Source organism: Tiliqua scincoides, chromosome 4 (assembly GCF_035046505.1).
Source record: "Tiliqua scincoides isolate rTilSci1 chromosome 4, rTilSci1.hap2, whole genome shotgun sequence".
NCBI classification, from domain to species: Eukaryota; Metazoa; Chordata; class Lepidosauria; order Squamata; family Scincidae; genus Tiliqua; species Tiliqua scincoides.
The window spans coordinates 154,617,351-154,628,822 of record NC_089824.1 but is presented as its reverse complement, the minus strand read 5'-3'; positions in this window follow the sequence as shown (position 1 = coordinate 154,628,822).

Genomic DNA, 11,472 nt, shown 5'->3' with positions numbered 1-11,472 from the left:
GCAGAGTAGAAATTAAAGGAAACTCTGTAAAGTTTGCACGGAATGGAAACAGAGAGATTTGCCATCCCCACCCTCCAGTCTCCAGGCACTTCAAAGATGTTGGTCATTTCTGTGCTTCGGGAATGGAAAGCAATATTTTAATGCTTCAAAAAAAGAACAGAAAGAAATTGGCAAGGCACACTCAAGATGAAATGGAATATGCTTACCAACTGCTAGAGGGAATTATTTTCTGCTGCTGGAGGTAGAGAGGAGTGGGTGGGCAGTTAATGCCACAATGCAGCATACACACTATATTATGGGACTGCATCTCGGTCTAGTTGCAAAAGGCTACACATTCATTAACAAGTGCATGACAACACCAGTTAACAAGGGGAAGAGTTTTCTCCTGCTCTAACTGAAAGGGATATTATTAGAGACATGCAATATTTTTTGACTTTTTCATTTTGTTATTCTATCATTATTCAATTTCATTTTGTTTCTTTCATGTTGTCTATTTCATCTTTTGTTTCATTTTGTCTATTTCATATTGTTTTTCTTTTTCATTCTATTGTTCTATTTCATTTTGTTGTGGTATTGTTGTTCTCATTTGTTGTTGTTTTGATTTTGTTCACTGTGGCCACCATTCATTTGGTAAGACATTTTCCTTGTCTCAATCTTTTTGTAATGGGGAGGGTACTTGTACATTATGCAGGAAGATAGGCATTCATCTCCATTATAATTATTTAAGGCTGAAAAAAGAGACAGGTTGGAAGAGTCCCAACAGTCTGCAGCTTGTCAAACTGAAAGATGTAGTTTAAGCAGTTTTGTGGCTATCCTGAATCAGCGTCTGAAAGGTATGAGCCCGATTCTGAGCTGCCATTGCATCTGGACTGCCGCGGCGCTGAAACAGCTGCCATGGCAGCTTGCGTACAACAGGGCAGCTACCATTGGCTCCTTGGGAAAATAGGACTTTCATCCCCTTCCCCTGGGTAAGGCAAGTAGCCCCGTAATGAGGCTACTTGATTCTGTGGCAACCCTTGGGCTGCCCGCAGCCCAACACAGAGGTTCTGGATGTGGAGGAGCAGTGTTCCTGCCTCCCTTCAGCCCTGCTTCCTACCCTAGCATGCCTCCTTCCTGCCCTCTTCCTGCCTTCCCCTGCCCCGGAACACCTCCACCCCAGCTACCTCTTCACCACCTGGCGGTTCGGTCGGCCGCGGAGCGGTGGAGCAGCGGCAGTCCACTGGCGCTAGCACAGAGCCGGATGGCGCTGAGCTACCACCAGTGCTGGACCAGCTCTGAGGGAGGGCTGGCGGTAAGAGCTCAGGATGGGCTCTGAGTCCGCTAAGACACAGACAGGGCTGCTAAGACAAAGAAAGAAAGAAAGAAAGAAAGAAAGAAAGAAAGAAAGAAAGAAAGAAAGAAAGAAAGAAAGAAAGAAAGAAAGAAGCCCCTTCCTCCATTTTAGAACTATAAAGTCTAGAACAGGCCTCTCCAAAGTATGGCCATGGGCCAGATCTGGTGCCCATGCTAACTACTGCCCTACATGAACAGAGCTTACCGTTTCGTGGGGGAGCCTCTTATCTTCACATCCAATCTCCCTGAAACCTTGTGCCAGCTAGTCACTTCTGCATTCTGTCTCTCCAGCAGGTTTTGAGCCCCAATTTCCTGGCAGATGTAGCTGGCTGCTGCAAGGTTTGGGTAAAGTTCAGGAACGAAGCTAAGAGGCTCCTCAGTGGAACTATAAGCTCCAGCAGCCCTGGGGAGGCTGTTTTCACAGTCTCTAGTTTGGAGATTGCTGGTCTAGAAGAAGCAAGAAGCACTGCAATCCTATATATGTCTACTCAAAAGTAGACTCTATTGAGTTCAATAAGACTTGCTCCCAGGTAAGCATGTGTGTTTGCCGTCTCATTTCATCCTCCAGTGCTCACCTGAAACTCTCAGGTTCCTTCCAGGCAGGTTCCAGAATATTGGCATTCTTATTGTATTCAGAGGAAGGATGTTCCAGTACAGTTGATTGATATTTTTTATTCTGGTTTGTGCCAGTGGGCATGCTTTATGTCTACATGAAAGATGCCTCCTCTGAAGTGACAGTGGGTTTTTCATATTGTGATGTATGTCTGTGGAAGGTTGATCTCCGCTTACTGAGTGCTACCATGGGGCGAGTCATCCATGAAAACAGCACAGCCTGGATGGCAGCATTGTCCTATTTATACCTAGTAAACAAAATGGCTTTCAGTGTGATAAAGCCTGAGAATAAGCAAGCCCAATAATGTAGGCCTTCTGGTGCAGCTTAGACAGAGCAAGCTATGTTTCGCTAATTGCATAAAATACAGTTTGAAAGTACTCTTGGATAACATTCTGTATTTGTGTGAGTCAACTTGGGCTAGAGATGTTGGATGGAGGCCCTAAAATATTGGAAATATAAGAATAAACCTCATTGAAATCTTCTCTTACCCTCCTTCACAGCTGCCCTCCTCGTGCCCAGAGCAACATGCATTAGCCAAGTCAATAAGATATATTGAGAACTGCTAAATGGAAAAGCCCAAGTCCCCAGACTGTGGCCCCCAAGTAACATCCAGCTCAGCACCACATTTTAGCTGGCCTGCTAAGCCCAGTGGCATTACAATCATGTGCCCCCCCCACTAATAATTTAAATTAATAACATACTTGCAAATACTTTTGTCCTGAATATTCTTTGAGTGATGTACAAAATGTGTATGTTATTTCTATATTTCTCTGCCCCCCCCCATAAGAGCAATAGTAAAGGCCCAATCCTATCCAACTTTCTGGAACTGATGCAGCTGTAATGCAGCCCTTTGTTCCCTTATCTTGAGGAGGTCTCCGTGACTGCCCACCATTGCGTCAACACTGAGAAGCCCTGGCATCTTAAAATTTGGGGACGTCAGTGTTTTCAAGACTCAAATTAACAAAAGTGGCTTCTTAACTGTGTGGCAGAACTTTTCTCTTTAACAGGTCTCAATACTAGGTACCCTCTAAAATAGTTGGCATGCAGCATTCATTCCAAGTGGAACCCAGCCAGCCCAGAAATTTTTACAGGTTCTTTGGGGAGGTTTTTTGAGATGTCAGCAGGCCAGGAGACATATTTGTGTTTACTGCCTAGGGCAAGGGTAGTTGACTAACACGAATTACCAATTGATTTATTTTTTTTGCCACAAAGGCCTCAGTGTTTTAAGCACACTGGGATTACTGTCATATTCGTACTCTCTTCTACAGCTGGAGATTAGATTATTTAGTTTGGAACCTGAGTGGCACAGAAGGTGCCACCTGCTCCATGTCTCTTGTTTGTTTTTCAAATTTCAACAAATCGTCTTGTAGGATTTGGGTGCCAAGGAGGTTTTCGGCCCGGCTTGTTCTTCAGGCTCATTGCTTTGCCTTTTCCACTAGCTCAGCCAATGCTTATTGAATACAGTATAGCGCGGTTTCAGTTTGCACTAATGGGCATAGCATAGGCCCCAAGGAAGGTCTGAGGCATAGCCACTGAGTGGAATTTTATCAGGGCCACAAAGTTTCTTTTGGCCCCTTCTCCCTTCAAATGTGAATTTGGGTCCTGCGCCTCCTTTTTGACCCTGGGCCAGATACAGCGTGGTCTGAGGGTACAAGAGACAAGCTAAAGGTAAGCAAGTCTAGTTCTGGTCAGTGCTTAGACTGAGACTGAGGGATGAAATGACGAATGCATCCCTGGGTAGTTGTGGGTGAAAACAGTCATGTTTTCACCCACAACTATCCAGGGATGCATCGTCATTTCATTACCAACAACACTGAGCTAGATGGACCAATGGTCTGACACAATATACGACACTTCCTGTGCCAATGAAGGCAAACTTGCTTAGAGGCAAGTAGCCCATGTAAAGTGGTTTGTGGATCATAGTTATTGGCACATAAACATTATTTTTAATGCAGAAAAGAAAATAAGAATTTCCTTAACTGGTATTAAACTGATGTGTCTCACAGCACAATTTCCACCATACCCAGCACTCTTATGGGGGGACAGGGGGGACAGGGGGACGGACCACACTGGGTTTTTGCTTCCACTTATCACATTGCTTTGCTTCTTTTCTCCTTGAGTCCCACAACAGTGAGCAACCCTTTCCTGGCAGCAGACTCTGTAGCAGGCAGGTTTGTAGGAGAGCATCATTATGCAGGAATGCAAAGAATCCTAATTCCAGTGTGTAAAACCCTGAATGTTTTAGGTAGGAAATGGGCAGAAGGTTCCTTTTTAACATACAGCAGAGAGTTTTGGTTTTCTGTATTTTTATAAGCGGCTCAACTTGATATTACAGGGTGCAGCTCTGCTAGCACCTGTAACAATAACAGCCTTTCCCCCCAGATCTCTATTTAACTGTGCATTTCAGGAAAAATAGTCAATGCCTGGGATTTGGTATAATGCAACTGTAATTTTAGCTTGAGGTTCTTCATTTCAGTCTTTGGCTTGTGGAGATGCCACAAGAATCTCATTCATTCCCAAATAATGAGCACCAAGAAGGGGAGGAACAGGAATCCCTATTGCGCTACCCATTTCCCAAATACTCATTTAGGAATTTCACATTTTAAAAAAAGGATCACAGTAACAGCCCAATCCTAAGGGGCAGCCCAATCCTGAGCTGCCTGTGGCGTCCCCGCTCGGCGGCACCACGAGGGCTGCCGCCACATCCAGTGCTTCCCGCGCTACCGCAGGAGGCACCTCGGGAGTAGGGGATGTTCGTCCCCTTCCCCCGGGTAAGGGAGGCAGCCCCGCAATGGGGCTACTCTCTTTAGTGGCGCTCATAGGGCGCCGCTAAAGTAAAGGCACCCGTGTAAGGCAAGCAGCCTCCACGAGCGCCGAGGACCCTGCGGAGCAGAGCTCCCCGCCCCATTTGCCATTCCACAGCCCAGCGGTGGCAGGCACCGCCGAGCTGCGGAACGCAGGCGCCCGCCGGGTGGTGGCTCAGTGCCAGCCGGAGCTGAGCCACCTCTGGCAGGAGCCCGGCAGTAAGCCCCACAAACATGCCTTACAGCATGTTTGCAACTGTGGTCTGTGCCGCAGAGGCGTGGGGCGGACCATAGGATTGGGCCCTTAGTCAACTGAAGTCCAAACCTATGTAGGTTTGCTCAAAAGTAAGTCCCATTCAATTCTATGGGGGATTTATTGCTGGGAGTGCAAAGGAGGTTTGTAGCCCTACTTTCCCAAGTTATGAATATATCTATTGACTCCCTGAAGTAGGAAGACATGCTAGATCCTACAGTTCCTGACATGGGAGCTGTTCTGTGCAGAGGGGGTCAAAACTGGTTTGACAACGCAATCCTGTGCATGTCTACTCAGAAGTAAGTGATATTATGTTCTGTGTGGCTTACTCCTAGGGAAGTTTGTATACAGTAGGATTCAGCCTTAAATGTGTCTAAGAATGATGATTTGCAAGCTGAATTGAACTTTTCCATTCACTGAGCAATGGGCTGCTTCCTGGGAAGTGCTACCCAGGTTCTGGATTCCTTTGGAGGGGAAAGGAGACTTATGGCATCTTTGCAATATTCACTTCATTCACAAATATACATAAAAATGTCAGAAAAGCCCCACTGGATCAGGCCAAAGGCCCATCTAGTTCAGCTTCCTGTATCTCACAGTGGCCCACCAGATGCCTGAGGGAACACACAAGACATCAAGATACCTGCATCCTGTTTCTATTTCCTTGTGTCTGGCATTCAGAGATAGGTTACTTCTAAAACCCAGAGGTTGCATACAGTCATCATGTGTAACCTGTGATGAATTTTTCCTCCATAAATCTGTCCAATCCCCTTTTAAAGGCATCACAGCCAGACACCATCACCACTTCCTGTGGCAAGGAGTTCCACAGATTTATCACCCACTGGGTAATTACAAATGGAGCTCAAGCAGTAGTGCATTTCTGCCAAGCAACAACTTCAGTATCCCACTTCTGATCCAGAGAGAGGCACCATGCATTCCAAAGTGCTGCCTGGCTTCATCTAGCTCTCACACACACTCTCTGTTCCAGAACTGCTTTTTGTGTTCCTACTCACTCACACACATCCCTGCCCCTTTCCCAGGCTCTTATGACTCTCCCATATAAAAAGAGAGATTTCCGAAGATCACCTAGCCATCCAATCCCTTTAAAGAAATATCGAGTACCCATCCTGGGCCATTAACACACAATCTACCTAATAAGGGTAGCCAGCAGCTGTAACAATATGCTATACCCTTCCAAAATACAACATTGTGTTCAATGACAAGAAATATTATTAATACTGAGTTATGGTAAAATGATGTATTGTAAAGGGAAAGAGCTCTGGAGCAGGCTCGGCACAAGCCTGTGCTAGGCCAGCACCTCTCAGGGGATGGTGCAGCGCTGTCTGGCCAAGAAGTAAGTGGGGGCATGAGGGGAGTCAGGGGGAAGAATTTCGGGGTGGGAGAGGGCAAGAGGAGGAGTGGCGGGGAGGAAGGAGTGGGACTGTCGGAGCTCAGCTCCACCAGATCTAGAGCCCTGTGTTGGGCCTCCCCGACACAGAACTTATTTACTCTGGGCTGGCTAAATAGCCAGTGCAGAGTTGAGTAGTCCCATTCTGGGGGCTACTTTCCTTACGCAGGGGAACGGGAGACATCAGGAGCCGCTGGTGGCTATCTGGACACCCATAGGATGCCATGGCAGCCCCGCCCACCGGGCTCGGGTTTGGGCTATTACTCCAATCTAAGTTTGTACAGGACTACAATATTTGGAACCCTAATTTCCAAAGACTCATATCAAAAATTGAAGGGAGGTGCTGCTAACCCATATCTCATTTTCACTTTATAGTTTTCTTTTTTCTTTCTCTTTGCTTCCAAGGAAAAGACTGGTAGGGGTTTGGTGGGTGGAATAACATTTAATTTCCCCCCTTTCCCTGACTCCTTTTATTTATTTAGTTTAACGTAATCCTCCTGATTTTCAGTTTTCTTATTATAGAGTAACACAACCTGCAAGGTAACCTTACACCTAGCTTGCTAATCACACTCTGAATCCTTGGTTTCAGGAGCATTTATTTTTCTTTTTACCATTTTAAGAAAGCAGAGAATCCTGGTCCATGTTGGAGTCACATTTCTTTAGTGCACAGAAGGAAACACTTTTAGGGGTGGTCTTAAGAACTTCATGGGCATCTATTAAGTGTCAGACAGCCCACCAAACAAACCTCCACCAGCTTTATGACTACGACGGCTGCAGATCCCTGCTGTAGTTGGGAACAAGTTGAATAACTGAAGTATTTGTATACCACTATGCAGCAAAATCATTCTCAAAGCCGTATACATAGCAAAGGAAAACAGTTTCCTGTCTCACAGGGGATTGGAAAGAAATACCAGTGACAGTCACTGGGAGGTTGCTATGCTGGGGCTGAAGAAGCAGTTGTTCTCCTTCTGCTAAATATAAGAGAGGGCCCTCAAAATGTTCCTCTTTGTCCAGTTAGAATGGGTAGCTAAGTCTATCTATGGGCGCAATCCAGTCCTTGACTTGGGCTAGTGCTTGCGCTGGCCCAGGAGGGTTGCAAACATGCCATAAGGCACATTTGCACCTCCTCAGGAGTCAGCTAGGCCGGCGCACAGAGGCACATCGGCCTGCGGAGGCTGGAACAAGCCTCCGCACAGATGGCGGCACTGAGGCTTGCATCAGCCCATCTGGGCTGACTAAAGGCTCTGAGGTAGGTGGGGAGGAGGCGGGAGGGAGGCATTCCTGGGCGGGGAGGGCGGGCGGTGGGCGGCCCGGGGGGCGGGTGGGAGAGGAGCGGGATGCAGGGCTGGGATCTAGCAGTTATGCCAGATCCCAACCTGTTCCCGAGGAGATTGGAGAGGCTTTAAGCCTCAAGAGGTGGCACAAGTCTGAGGAGACCCATAGGGGAGAAGGCGTCTTACCCAGAGGTAAGGGGAAAAGTTTCCCCTTGCCTCTGGCTGAGCCACTTTTGGCCCCTATCCTGCACTGGATACAGTGCAAGCCTCCTGGTTACATTTCTGGTTTGGCTGGTTACATTTCTAGATAGCAGAGACTGATTAAAATAATGAAATCATTATTAAATTAAAATTAAATTAAAAGCCATTTCTAGGTGCCCAGGAAAAGTGCTCAAAAGAAGTAAGGTGAAGTCATGTCTCAAAAACAGGTTATACCAGGAGGCCACAATCTAGCCACTTTTAATTTGCAGTGATTTGTAATGAAAGAAAGTGAACCATATTCTTAATTTTCCTTTCGAAATCAATCATTTTTGTTGTACTTTACTTTGGCTGGATGATGTCCTTTATTTATTAGTAGTCCAAGTTCTAAAAGTGTACTTGGAACTCTTCCAAGGAATGGAATATATTTAACATAAAACACTCAGAAGGAAGATGGTCATTGGATCCTGCTTAACCTATTTCTGACCAGCCCACAGGTGTACACATTTGGTCCCTTTTGCATGCAAAGTTGGGCAGAAATTGCTTAAATTGTGCAACCAGTGTAATCCTAAGTACAAGTCGGGCCTCGGAATCCACAGGGGATCCCATGAAGCTATACTCCGGTCCCCTCTGGGGGGTTTTCTGAAGCCCGCAGAGGTAGCGCGCATTCATCCGTTGCCTCTGTCGGCTTCAGAATGGCCCAGAGAGGCACAAAATGCCACTTCCCGTTTTCCCAAAGGGAAATATAAGGCATAAGGTTCCCCCACTTAAGGCGTTCTGAGGCCCAGGGAAGGCCTGAGGCCTTCAGAGTGCTCAGGTGGAGCCAAGATGCCCCAGACATGGGCACCATGTGACATCCCTGTGTATGCCACAGTTTAGCTCTGAGGCCCAAATCCTAACCAACTTTCCAGCACTGGTATAGCTGTGCTATTGGGACTTCTTCTGCATCCTGCAGTTGGGTGACACTCACGGAGGCTTTCTCAATGTTTGTTCCCTTACCTGGGAGCTGCATTGCCCTTATGTCATTGCTGGAAAGTGGGTTAAGATTGCGCCCTTTGTGCTGTGAGAAAAGATTATAAAAGCTGTTGATGATGGGTGCTACTGACTTACAGTTACTATTGACAGGCAAAAGCCATTGAATACTCCATGTCCAAATCTCTATGACCTCAGAGACCTCAAATCTCTGATTGCTACACTGTTGTTTTCCAATGGTGGGTGTTTGGGTGAGAGGTCATCTGCACCTGCTACCATAGTCATTGGCATCTAGTTGACATTTCCAGACCCTATTTGAAGCATGTCCCTCTGCCTCGTCTTCTTTCAAAGTAAGGACCAGTAGTATTGTGTGTGCAGATCAGGTCTGCTATCAGGCCTGGCCCTGGCTTCAAACCAGGATGCGGTTTGTTGATATGTCAGCTTCGACAGGACCAGTCTGAGGTTGAGTCCTGAGGAGAGACAGTGACAGACCAGGAACCTGGATCTGGACCATGTGTTTATGTAGGAGCCAAACAGGCCTTACTGGCTTGTCAGGTCACCTGGGCAACAGAGGAATACTACTGGCTCTGGCCATTGTGGAGGTGGGTGCTGCAATGCAGCAAGAACAAGCTAATAGTCCCTTAGTGTTGGAAATGTCCTGATGGCACAAAGAGTCCGGTGCGGGGGTCCCCAGTTCAAAATCCATGCAACCTTACAACAACACTGTGACCTTTGCTACAGCTAGGCCAGTTAGCACCAGGCAAGGGTCTCCTCCAACTCATGTCTTGTTTAAGCTATTTAAAAGGCTATTCAAACAGCAAGGAATGGTTAGAAAGCAGCAGGAATCCCATTTTGTAACAGAGCAAACGGTTTACAGCTGCCCTTATAGGCCCATTATTATTCTATTACAGGCTTAATTCAACATCCAACATTATTTGATATTACATATTTTCTTATGCCCTTTCCATGTTTGTTCACTTGGCCCAAACTTGTTGCTAGAGGGCTCTGTTGACAACCCCGGTGCGTTTGCACAAGTCCGTTGCCAAACTGCCTCTAATAAAAATCCAAAGGATGACAAATGGAGCAGTGTGAAAAAGAGTCAAACAGCAATAACAGAAGGTTAAGACAGCATAAAGTGGAGGAAAGCATAACACAGACACCGTCCGAAGCTCCGTGTTTACCTTAGTGAGACGTAAATGCAGCAGATCTCCATTCTCCATTCTATTACATGTACTTGTTTGTCCTTCAGGTTTTTTTTTTTACATCTACTCTTTTGAAAAAAAAATATTGTATTAGATAGAATCCAATATGCAATGGCCATACTTTATCATGAGCTCTAGCACTATTTCACTACAGGAAGGAAAATGTCCTCCCACCTGCATTCTGAGCTAGTACAGGCTTAATTGAGTCATACTGTGTTCTTTTTCTGAATGGATCGTCTTCTGTCACACACTACTTCATTCCATGTGAGCCAACACAATCTCTGTGAGTGACTGAGAGCAGCTTTTCAATAATATTTATTATTCTGCTTCCCTTCCATCATAAAGCTCAAGAGAGCATACATGGGTTTCCAGGCTGTGACGCATACTGGCACAGATCATCCCCAGTGGCACTCAGCTTCAGCAAGATAGCTGTATTGTGTCTTTTAGACCAGGGGTGTCCAAACTTTTTGGCAGGAGGGCCACATCATCTCTGATACGGTGTCGGGGGCCAGGAAAAATTTCATTTCAAACTTGAAATAAATGAATATATTGGAGATGGAACTTATATGAATGAATGAAGGTCTTGCAATAGCTCAAGGCCTATAAAAGGCCTTGCACAAAGCAAGGCTGCCTTTTCTTCACTGCCACTGTTGCATCACAGACTGAAACAGCAAGCAGTGGAAGGAGCCCTCGTTCCACAGCTCACGCAAGAGGTTGAACAGTTGCCCTCACGCTGAGAACAGTTGTGTCAAGCCAGCACGGGCTCCAGCAAGTATCTGGAGGGCCAGAGCTTCAATGGAGACTGGGGGCTCCCAGCGGGCCGGATTGGGAGTCCCCGAGGCCCCGGGCTGGGGTTTGGGCACCCCTGTTTTAGACCATGGCCTGGGACTATCTGTGTGCCACAGAGACACTGACAGCCCAATCCTAACTAGCAGTTATGGCAGCTGAAAGGAGGCTCTGCTGTGATAAATGGTCATATGGTAGTGTGTGCAGCATGCTGCCTGCAGCCATTTTGGAACTGCCACCACAAATAGCAGTGGTATTGGTGGCGTGTTGCCGCAGCTGGCCACCTGTGGGAGTGCAGGTCAGCCAGCGTGGGCAGCAGGTGATGGAGCAGGGTGGGTAGGGGGAGGAACAGGGAAGTGTCTGGGAAGTGGACAGGCAGGAGGCAGGAGAGCACAACAGCCCTGGCTACAGACAAAGAAATGTGAGCTGGCAAGAAATAGCCAGCCTGAGAAACAGTCTGAGGTCTGTTTTACAGCTGCCTGTAAAAAACTTGGAAAGTGAAAGAACTGTGCAGCCAGGATGATGATTGCACCATGAAGGGAAACATCTGGAGAAATGGAGGAGGAGTCTATGAGTTTCTCTCATAGAATAACACTTGTTAAAACCCCATTTGAAAAAAAGGGGGGAGGTTAT